Source organism: Macrobrachium nipponense, chromosome 28 (assembly GCF_015104395.2).
Source record: "Macrobrachium nipponense isolate FS-2020 chromosome 28, ASM1510439v2, whole genome shotgun sequence".
Lineage (NCBI taxonomy): Eukaryota > Metazoa > Arthropoda > Malacostraca > Decapoda > Palaemonidae > Macrobrachium > Macrobrachium nipponense.
The window spans coordinates 14,380,625-14,393,124 of NC_087217.1; the positions used below are offsets into that span (position 1 = coordinate 14,380,625).

The 12,500-nt window shown below is 35.5% G+C and overlaps 1 protein-coding gene across 6 annotated transcripts in view; it reads right to left on the reverse strand.

Annotated features, from left to right (window-relative positions):
- The window catches only part of LOC135201440 (inositol polyphosphate-4-phosphatase type I A-like), a 408,228-nt gene that overhangs the window by 326,426 nt on the left and 69,302 nt on the right, over positions 1-12,500 (reverse strand). Inside the window, exon 2 of one of the 6 annotated variants that reach the window (XM_064230380.1) lies at positions 11,970-12,041. The exons of the other annotated variants lie outside the window; for them this stretch is intronic. The gene's annotated coding sequence lies outside the window, so the exon portion shown is untranslated. The remainder of the gene's footprint in view (positions 1-11,969; positions 12,042-12,500) is intronic. 6 annotated transcript variants of the gene reach the window in all.

The window sequence follows — 12,500 nt, forward strand, 5'->3', positions numbered from 1 at the left end:
CCCTCATAAAATGCAGAAAAAACCAAAAAAGCGAAACGCCCACCATCGTACTCCAAAGCATTCAATTTATCATTAAAAACGCATCCTTCTATTTCATGGCCGACGAAAACCTCTCCTCTCGATCCCAGCGGCGCCCCGAAATCAAAGGGCAGGTGGGCAGGCAGCAGGGGCTGAGCGAAAGAGAAATATGACCCGCCCATTACAAACACAGGTCCGGATTGAAACGTTTGAAACCGCCGGCGTAAAACTGGTAATACATTCTGTCAACAAATGATAATGCCCCATTCGTACGGGCCTCCAGAGAGTTAATGATCCGGATTTAACAGCTATCCATTTAATTACTCGTGCCAAATGGGTATTGTAATGGCTCATCGCCGCTGGGTTAGCGCCAAAAATAGCAGCGTCCGATTGCCTCTCCGTCATACCGACTGAGTTATCATAAAAAGACGGACAAACGGGAACTTATTTTAGACGGTGCTCTGCCGTCCGGTGGGGAAGCTTGTCATGGCAACGTTGACAGTAATTCCAAAGGATGGTCGGGGGGAAACCTACGTTAAAATAGTAAATAAATCATACACATGTCCTATCCCTCACCTAACGTTAATATTCAATATATGAATCGGCTTACTTATTATTGTTCCATAGCGTCATAATAAAAATTCATAGGAGCTACATGTATGTATGTATGTATGTATGTATATATAGTATATATATATATATATATATATATATATATATATATATATGTATATATATATTATATTAAAACATATTAATCCACATGTCCAAATTAATAATAATAATAATAATAATAATAATAATAATAATAAATAATAAAATTCAACTTAAAAATGGCCTTTTCTGGACTTTTAAAAACGATTCTGCAATCAATGAAAAACTTCTCAGAACTCCTACAAAACTTTAAGGCCATCAACTATACGATTTGTGACACTCAAAAGGCCACACCCCAAAATACTGTAAAATCGCACATCGGACATAAATCAACCAAGCTTCTTTCTATGCGTTTCATAAACATTTCTTATCTCTCACCTCAAGTTATTTAAAATATGAATCGGCTTAGCCATTACTATATTTCTCACCCAATATACAGAAAAAGTCGAATTCCTAAGTCTGCACTATTGTCAGGAAACCTACACAAATCCTATAAAACTACAAGACTTTATACTTGCTCTAAGACTCGGCAGGCAAAGCTCCACAAAAAATTAATAAATAAAATAAAAAACTAAAAATAATAAAAATAATCCCTTTGAAAGCCTCTTACGCACACTCGGCGTTATAAAGGGCTCTGGCATAAATCTGGAAACTCACACAAAGTGAACAGAAGAAAATATTTAGTAAGTGCAGAGTCATCCAAAGAGACTATAAAAGAAACCATATAATACTCTTACACTCTCTTTCTCCGTCCTCAGAACTGCCTATTTTCATCACGAGACGAGTTACGGGGTTGTACAGTCACTCACGTATAGTATCCCATCATAAAGGCAAAAATAGGATTTAAAAGCTTCCTCAATATAAATCTTTTTCAACGTTGATGGCAAATTCAAATGCTAAATCTTTTAAAGTGTAAAAAAAATAAAAGAGAATAATCTTTTAAAGTGTAAAAAAATAAAAGAGAATAAGTATGAATGAATCTAGATTAGAAAGGAATTAAAATAAGTAAATATTTAAGTATCGTTGAGATTACACACTGCTCAATGTTATTCTAAAGATGAAAAGTTGAAAAGAAAGACCTGTGACGCTTTACAATAGGAGGGAGCAATGTCATACACAATAGCAATAACATGAAGACCAATGGAAACGGCTCTTTTCGATCGTACTACATTCAATATCATGGTCATTTAACCTGGTGACTTTACTTTCAAAATACCAGAGCAAAGGCTAACACTTGTGTGAACGTCAGTTTATCATAATGGAACGCGCTGAGCTCGACTTCAAATATAATCATGAGGAAGTTAGGTGACAAAGCCTTCTGGAAACATGACCGGTTATTCTTCGAAAATAGTTGCAGAAACAAATATCCTTTAAAACGAATGGCCAATGTACTTAATTGCAGGGAAATTCTCTAACATTACGGTACCCAATTTAATAATAATAATAAAAAAAAATGTTTCATGGAGGACCAATGACCCCATCCGAATAATCCGCGACTAAAACTGGCCACAAAACTACATAGAAAAATGAAAGAATTACGAAACAGCAGTTTGAGAAAAAAGCTTATCAAAGGTTATAGTGAACAGAAAAATTATGCAATATCTTCAAATACATTTCTTTTAATATTCAGCCACAACATTTTAATCCAGAACGGTTTACAGGTATCGTACCCGTACACGCGAAATTCAAGCAGGTACAATTAAAATGAACTTTTTCACACTAACTCTTAATTGCTTTGAGCCTCATTATAACCAACTGTCACTACACCAGACGAGTAGGGTTTCCTCAAGATTTCACATGGCTACGAGGGAAAGACACAAGCGTAAACTATCATGAAAAATTGTGCAACATATAAACAAAAAATAAATAAAACAGATAAAAATATCTTTAAATTGGACGAGAGAGAGAGAGAGAGAGAGTGGAGAATACAATGACAAAATATGGAAAAATTGAGGATCGCCTTCGACGTGCTGTGTAGTTTCTAAATGAAAACTATGAAAAATGTGTAACGTTTACCAATACATGGATGAAAAAAAAAGGGTGTATGCATAAAACCAGGAAAGACTTAGAAGACGAAAAGAAGAAAGGCGAACAGACGGCGTTGAGAAATAAGGAGAACCCTTGAACTAGTATTTCGAAAGTCTCACTGAGCCTCTCGACTCACTCTCTCTCTCTCTCTCTCTCTCTCTCTCTTTCGTAAGCTATAGGTCGAAACCCCTTCACATAACAAGTTTGAAATGCAGACTTTTAGATCTTTTCTAGTGTACATAAGTACTCTCACTCTCCACTCTTTTCTGCCTTATACATATGGTGTATATATATATATATATATATATATATATATATATATATATATATATATATATATATATATATATATTCCATCTTCATATGATAGTCAATCGGAAGGCCATTTTGAGGCCTCCACTCAACAATCCTCTCTTCTCTCTCTCTCTCTCTCTCTCTCTCTCTCTCTCTCTCTTAAAGGTCACCTTTATCTGGAAGTCCATTATGTGCGTCTTCTCAATCTCTGCTCTCTCTCTCTCAATTCGCCCTTAATTCCCCACCAGCCTCCTCTTGCCCTTCCTCCAAAACCAAAACCGCCCCCTTCGCTCCCGACCCCCTACCTCCCCACCCGGTCTCCTTATTCTCGGTCAGAGCTGATTACTCAAGTTTAACAGACGTCCTCGATTCACCTAATTAATCGTGCGACGGACAATTTGTCTGTCAGCTTGATCAGTCTACCGTCGTCTCTGTGTAGATTTCTTTTCATTAGCGCGCGCACGAACGCGCCGAAATTTGAGCAACTCTGAGGAGGTTCAAGCAAAGTTACGATGCCTTGAAGCCAATGCAAGAGGGCATATTCAAGTCAACTCTAAAAATAAAATAAATAAATAAATAAATAAATCCATCAATCGAGATTTGATTTGATTTACATAGATTTTTGGCACTATACTAAACACTGGGGTAACTAAGGCCATTCAACGCTGAAACGGAAATTGACAGTATAAGGTTTGAAAGTGTCAAAGGTGGAAAACCTCGAAGTTGCACTATGAAACTGTTAGGAGAGGGTGGACAGTAAGATGGAAGAAAGAGAATATGAACGGAGGTACAATACAAGGAATGAAAGTAGTTGCAGCTAGGGGCCGAAGGAACACTGCAAAGAACCTTCAGTAATGCCTACACTGCACAGAATATGTTTTGACGGCACTAAACAAACCACACCCCAACAACAACAATGCATGTATCGAGAAATAAGTCATTACATCAATAAAAAATAAGAATAAATATAACTTCTTGCAGAATCCAGATTCGGATCCAGGTCCATCACAACATAAAGTCATCGCTCCCGTTGCCTTACATTTTTCATGATTTTTATTTATTTATTTTTTTTTTTTTGTGGCATGACGGACACAAACTATTACGGGTGATAAATAACCACATTACTTCTTAAGATGAGGTAAACATAAGATGTTATGCTTTATTTTTCCTCATAAAAAATTCACTTCTGAATAAAATATACAAAAGTCTAAGCCCTTACAAAACAAATCTACCTTCTCTACACACTACACAATTCATGTCTTGAATTTAAAACATTCATCAAAATGTGTCCTATTAAACAATTATACAAACAGCTCCTGCATCTCTCTCTCTCTCTCTCTCTCTCTCTCTCTCTCTCTCTCTCTCTCTCTCTCTCTCTCTCTCTCTCTGAATATTTTACCGAATAAGATAAAGAACTTTTTTCATAAGCAACTAAACTGATCATTATTGTGAGGACTTGGTTATATTTCAAAGTCCTGCCTCTTTGACCATTATCCTCCAGTCCAGTACACCTAGAACTAATTATATCACTCCTGTTTCTGATCTTACCATGTTGGAATTTCCTTTAATGTATTACAGAGCTAAGCAGGAACTAGTTTGTCAATGCTTAGGGTGATCTCTGTACTAGCATATATATAAAATGCATACATTCTTTATACTTCTATATATATATATATATATATATATATATATATATATATATATATATATATATATATATATATATTGCCCATTCCATTCAAGAAGGTGTTACCCTTCCACTTCGTAGATGATATTTTGGAAGGCTGATAGCCCCTTTCTCTTCTCTAATTGGACAATGGCTCACTAATTTCCCTGTATACCAGACCGCATAATTCACTAATTAGGTTAACAGGCTCCAAAAAAGTAAAACAGTCAATCGAGATAATATCATGGGATGGGAAAAAGAAGTAGGTTACACAGTAAATCGAGATATTAAGAGGGGAATAAAAAAGTAATTTAGTAATAATAAAAGCAGAGCGAATGGTATATCGATTTCAAGTATATGAGCAAAAACAACCTAATTTCCCAATATTCAATATTACAAAGGCACATGGAAATAAACGCATCAAAAATCAAAATGGCAACACCACCGACTATAAACAGACACCATTGAGACGAAGCCAAACACTTCCGGTGATCTGAATAAGACGCTTTGAGGCAGATGCATCATAACAGCATCCACAACAACAACAAAGAAGTAAGATCTCCAATAACTAACCCCGAGTATTAAGCTAAGTGGAAGCGAGGTGGCGGATGGGTGGAGGTAGGGGAGTGGGGAGGGAGGGAGTGAGGAGGGGGCCATCCCCCACCACACAACACTTCTACTACTACTAACGGACAAGTATCGATAGTCCACCTCGCAGCATTACCTAAATTGGATGCTAGAGGTTAAGGAGGCCCTCACTAAAGGAAGACGAGGAGGAGGAGAAGGAGGAGGAGGAGGTGAATAAGAAGCAGCAATAATGGAAGATGCAAAGGGAAAATATGGTTATGGAATGTTAGAGGAAAAGTGGAGACGAAATTTTTTGTACGTCGTGTCTCCTCGTGCGTGGGTAAAATATAAAATAGTTCTGTGCATGCATATGCATTGATGCTGAAACGTACTTGCAAGCGTTGTACACACACACAACGCACACACACACACACACATATATATATATATATATATATATATATATATATATATAATATATTATTAGTGTGCGTATATTACATTATAATGAGTAATTAAAGCATAATCTATATACATAGTTGTACATCTAAGCAACAGAATAAAAGCAAAAAAATAATAAAAGAAAAACTATTCTGATTACGAAACGCAACCCAACCGAACCAGAACTCGCAAGAAACTAACCGGCAATGAGCACAATCAGTACACAGACAGAGAAGGAAGCCAAACGAGAGTAATACAAATAGAAAAAAGAAAGAAAAAGACCAAGTTCAGAACCTGACCCGACAGACGGTTAATTTATTTCCAATTAGGGCTAAGGTTACTGGAGAGGAGAGCCGGAATGGGAACTTACAAAAGCCCCTAAGAAGCCTCACTACTACGATTCCAGGCTGGAATTCTAGTTATTCCAATTACTCCAATTCCAGGCTGGAATTCTAGTTATTCCAGTTCCTACGAGTCCAGGTTGCAATTCTAGTACGATTACAGGTTGGAATTCTGGTTATTCCAGTCACTACAATTCCAGACTGATATTCTAGTTATTCGAGTTACTACGAGTCCTGGTTGGAATTCTACTAATTTCAGTTACTACCATTCCAGGCTGGAATTCTAGTAATTCCAGTTACTACGAGTCCAGGTTGGAATTCTAGTAATTCCAATTACTCCAATTCCAGGCTGGAATTCTAGTTATTCCAGTCACTACGATTCCAGACTGAAATTCTAGTTATTCCAGTTACTACGAGTCCAGGCTGGAATTCTAGTTATTCCAGCTATGTGCCATTTCTACCTAAAGTCTCAGAGGTACTAATTGTTTCACGTCACACAAACAGGAAAAAGGAGAAAAAATGTAAATCAGCGAAAAAAATTCTTACAGAAAACAGGAAGATCAAAATAAAATCTCCATTTTTTCTCCCTAAAAAGTAATACATCGTTAAGAAATATTTTAATCTGGATAATGATTTCAATCAAATATAGAATTTAGGCCAAAGACCAAGCGTTGGGACCTATGAGGTCATTCAGCGCTGAAACGTAAACTGATAGGGAAAAAAAAACACACACACACACCGCAGTTGCACTATGAATCAACTGTCAGGAGAGGGTGGAAATAAGATGGAAGAAAGAGAATATGAAAGGAGGTACGCTAAAAGGAACAAATGAAGTTACGGCTAGAGGCCTTTGCACGCTGCAACGAACCGTAAGTAATGCCTACAGTAGGTGCACTGACGGCACATAATAAAAGTTATTAAACCTTGACGTCATTTTCGTTGCAACCAGAAAGAATGAAAGGTAGAGCAATTTATTTCAATCAGCTAAAGAAATTTTAATTTTCCCCGAACATGGAAAAGGAAAAATACCTTTTGCTTAAGAGAAAGATTAAACTTTAATTTGCTCAGTCTCACATTCAAATTAACAGTCCTGTTCCACTTATATTATACGTATTTTTTGCCTGAAAATTCATCAGAGTTGTCGGCTGAAAGTTTCTGTTATTCTGGAGCAAAGGCATGACGAAAAAGGAAAGAATCGAGTAATAAATCAATATATAAAAAATAAATAATATAATATATATACAGTGTATATATGTGTATATATGTATATATATATATATATATATATATATTATATATATATTTATTTATTTATAATATATATATATATATAATATATATATATATATGAAGTCCTAATTTCTTCTCTGTCCGATGGGCGGTGGTTTGAACCCACGAGAGGACGAAATTATTATCAACGAAAAAATTCCCCTTCGGTTTACATATATAAAAAAAACTATATTAATTCCGAGGTAGGGCGAATTAGGTATTAAAGGACATTCGTAGCTCGAATTATATATATATATATATATATATATATATATATATATATATATATATATATATATATGACAGACAAAGAACTGCAACTGACGACAGTAACAATAACAATAATGGTTCTGGCAGTGGCGTCGAAGTCATAGAAACTGAAAAAATTCACTAACAACGTCCTTCGTTATGTGACGACTAATGACTTCTGAACTATTTCAAGCAATGATCACCATCACTCATGCTATAGTTTTGATCTCCAAACTTAAATAAGGGCATATTTCGAATCTCACGGCAAAAGCAGCAAGATATAAATAAAATTTTCCGTAATCTATACTACTCGCTACAAGGGTGACAGGCATTTCCCAATACTATCACCACCCTGCATTTCCCAATATCATCACTCTATTTTCGAGTTTATTTCCTTAAAAAAAAAAGAAAAAAAAAAAAAACTTTCTTTCCCTATACGAAAGAAAATGTTTTTTTTTCTCTCACAGATATTTCTCTTTCCATTGAGTCACTTTCGCTTTAAAAAGAAGTCCTTTCTCTCTCTAGACTTGCCTTTGTTTCCCTGCGGAGTAACTTCCTTTCCGAGCGGACAAAATTTCGCAGGAAACTGGAATCTTTACATTGTTGTGTCTGTTTTATAGAAATAGAATTACTTTTCCATCCTTATACTTTCCCTCGCAGTGACATTCCTTTCTACAAAGCCATCTTTTGCCTCCAAGGTCGTAAGAATTTTTTTTTTTATTTTTAACTACGAGATTCTTCCCACAGATCATTTTTTTCCCTTCTGCAAATCCCATTTCCATTCGCAAGTCATCTTCGCATTTTATAAAGTAATCTTTTAGAGTCTCTAGAAGCCTTATGGACACTTAAGCACCACAATAACCCTTCACAAAATTAATACCATACGCAAAACCCAGCTCTACGCGAATAAATAATGTTGACTCAGTGGTCTGGCTAAGCCATCCAGTAATGAATACAATAATCATTCGTTGCAAGAGCCAACTTCTACTGACATTTGCAACAGACCTTACGGAGGTGGTGCCAGCTGAAGTGAGCAACATCGAGGCCTAAAAATTCACCGGAGTGAGGTACAAATGGACGGACAACAACTTTGGCCAAACATTAAGCTGCTTTGGGAGATCTGACTGTAAAGAAATTCGTACCCAGATGACGCCGAACAAGTTTCGGATCCCAAATTCACCAGCGAATCATCAGCGTCGCTTCAAATAACCAGAAAAAAAAAGAACAATACACACAAACAACACACCAACAAACGACAACAAACGAAGCTGCTACTTTAGCAACAGAGAGAGAGAGAGAGCTCATAAAGGAGAATAGTACAAAGGAGGAGGAGGAGGAGGGGAGGAGGAGGAGGAGGAGGAGGAGGAGGAGGAGAGGAGGAGGAGGAGGAGGAGGAGGGGAGGAGGGAGGGGCAGGGGGAGAGGTGAGATGGAGGGCTAATCTGAAATTCAACAAGACTTCATTTGGTACACAGCTTGTATTCCATGAATATATTAGTATGAGCAGAATTTGGATTCCATACCCGCGGAGTTATCTCGAGTTAATGGACCCCGCTCTCAATGGGTTAACTAACATGAAACTCCTACCTCCTTCTGGCTCCAAACTTTCTCTCTCTCTCTCTCTCTCTCTCTCTCTCTCTCTCTCTCTCTCTCTCTCTCTCTCTCCAAGCGAGCTTGGGGGATGGGAAGCAGCAGCATCATAATATCAAGCCCACATATTAAAAATTTCGAGCTAATAATAATAATAATAATAATAATAATAATAATAATAATAATAATAACAGTCCAGTCAAAAGTTACCGTATTTTCTCACATTTCGGGTTAATCATCATTAATTACATATCATAAAAACATACAAAATATTTTAAGTACTTCAATAAAATTGGCGGCAACAATAACTGATTACCATAAGTTAATAAAGTCCGTACGCGCTTCAAGTAGCCAAGCAGTATAAATGCATATATGAATTTGTACTTGAGCAGCATAAGTAAACATACCGAGCATTTGCAAGTCAGCCTATTTGAAGCACCACAGAAGCACGAACATAAGCAAATAACAGGTTCAAAAGCGTGTTGAAGCGATGCAAGAGAAAGCTCAAATTCATTCATAATAAAGAAATGTCCGAAATAAAATTCCCTAGGCGTTCGAATTCAGGCAGGATGGAATAACTGGAGGTCTGCATCAGGGGTCCTCTGTGACAAGAAGGTCCCTCTGAAATTGAAAGGAAAGTTCCATAGGATGGTGGTCAGACCAGCAATGTTATATGGAACAGAAACAGCAAGTATGAGGAAAACAGAGGAGAAGATGGATGTAGCAGAAATGAGAATGTTGAGATGGATGTCGGGAGTAACAAGGGAAGATAGGATTAGAAATGAGTATATAAGAGGATCGATAAAGGTAGCTGAAAATATCGAAGAAAATACAGGAAGGAAGGCTTCGATGGTATGGACACCTGTTACGAAGGGAGGAACGTCATGTTGGAAGACATACGATGGAAATGGAAGTGCAGGGTAGAAGGAAGAAGGGAAGACCAAGAAAGAGATGGCGTGATTGTGTAGGGGAAGATATGGAATTGAAAGGTATAAATGAGAACGAGGCACAGGACAGAAATCGATGGAGACGACTCATTCGCAATGGCGGCCCCATATAAAAATGGGTTTAAGCTAGGAAGAAGAGTTCGATCGCCAAAGAATATATAAAAACTGACTGACTGCTTTGGTGACATACTGGTACTCCTAAATGGTGCAAAATGAGGCGAATTTAATACAGTACCAGTATACAAAAAATTGCAGGACAATATGCATGCAGTCGATTGCTTTGGTCATGAGTGATCACATCATCAAAATGGTTTGCATAGCATATCTCTCTCTCTCTCTCTCTCTCTCTCTCTCTCTCTCAATACGCATATATATATATAATATATATATTCAAATATATATATTTATTTATATATATATATGAATATAATATATACATATATGTATATATTATATATATACATATATATATATATATTCAATTATACATATAATATTATATATATGAATATATGAATAACAAAATAAATAAATAAACAAAGGTGGATAAAATAAATAAATATAAATATATATATATATATTATATTTATTTATTTTATACACCTTTTCCCTTCAGAGGAGGTTGGCCCCGGAAAGTATTACCCTGCCAATTTTAAGCGTTTACTTTCGAAATGAGGTTGCTAATGCCCTAAATGGTAGTCCCTGTGTCAACTATTCCCTGCTCAGTCATACTTTACTTTGCTAATCTATACCTACCAGCATAGCGAGCGTGAATACTGTCGTGATATTTGTCTCCCAAGGGTGTAATGTCCAAAGGTTAAAGCAGCATATACCAATAGTGAGCTATTAATAATAGTAACCAAGAAAACCTTCATGAATTTCCTCCAAAAGATCTGATATTAGAGATTTTATATTTTTCTGTAACACATAACACAGATCTCGCCCCAGGATAGAAAACTTACTATATGGTTATAGATCTGCGAGTATTAATAAGATTGAAATCTTAGCTCTATGAGATCTAATTCTAAGGACAATTCAAGTCCGATCTCTTTTTTTCTATATATCACAGAATAATTAAATTTGGTGAAACTGTACTTTGCAGTTCCAATCAATCTAAAAGTAACTAAGAAAAATATACTTTTCCTTCTATACTAACAGTCCTCATTATTAAGTATCCATGGAATCCACGGATACTTAACAAAGAGGAGATGGCACACGCTGAAATGTGCTTTCAAGTTGCTTTCTAGTTCGGTTTTGTTCAATGACCTTTCATAAAATAAAAAATTACAAAATAAAAAAATCTAAAATTACAGACAGGAGACAATCCTACCTACCTTTTTCGATGCTCTTGACGTTGTTTATCTCAAATCAACAGGTTTGTTTACCTGGTTCTAAAACAGAACCAGCTGCATATTCTCGTCAACAGGTACCAACTAAATATGTTTTAGAGAGTCCTCCAAAAAGTTACGGAAAAATTTACGATAAATATAAATACAAATACTGACTATTTCCATGAATACTTAACTCAAGTTCCCATGATTTTTTGTTAATAATTCCTTTGGGGCTATAAAGTGAAATCAGCATATTGCCCAAAACAACTATAAACAAAATTATTAATAATAATAATAATAATAATAATAATAATAATAATAATAATAATAATAATAATAATAATAATAATAAATATAAGGCAGAAAAAGGTGACTAACTCTTGATAATAATTAAAATTATTTTCAATTTACATTATATAAAAAATATGAAACATTCAAAAGCCATAATCTACAATTTTCAAAAAATACATACGTAAAAAAATTATTATATTAATAATTCTCTCTCTCTCTCTCTCTCTCTCTCTCTCTCTCTCTCTCTCTCTCTCTCTCTCTCTCTCTCTCTCTCTCTCACTTACCTTTTCCGAGGGGAAAGCACCTCTCTCTTTGTTCCTATATCAAAACATACTACTTCTTGTAGAGCCGCTTACCTGAAAGGAAAAATTCATAATTATTAAATAGCAAATAATTTTGACATATCAATAGCACGATTTTTGTATCCATAACTAAATTGTTACGAAGGAAACAAAACAATTGAATACGTAATTCCTGAGAGAGAGAGAGAGAGAGAGAGAGAGAGAGAGAGAGAGAGAGAGAGAGAGAGAGAGAGAGAGAGAGAGATGCTATTAACAATTATCTATCAAATTGGAAGACAAATTTTTGAAAATGTGACAGCGTGAATTACAACCACCTACACTAGATAAATAATAATTATCTGCCGCTATTTAACAATATATATATACATAAAAATATAGACCAAAAACTCATACATTTAATTAAAAATCAGTTAAACTAAATGAATATTCGATCGAAAGAACCAGTAAAAATAAAAATAAAAATAAATAAATTTTACATAAACACGACACTAAATAAACCTGAACAAATAAACA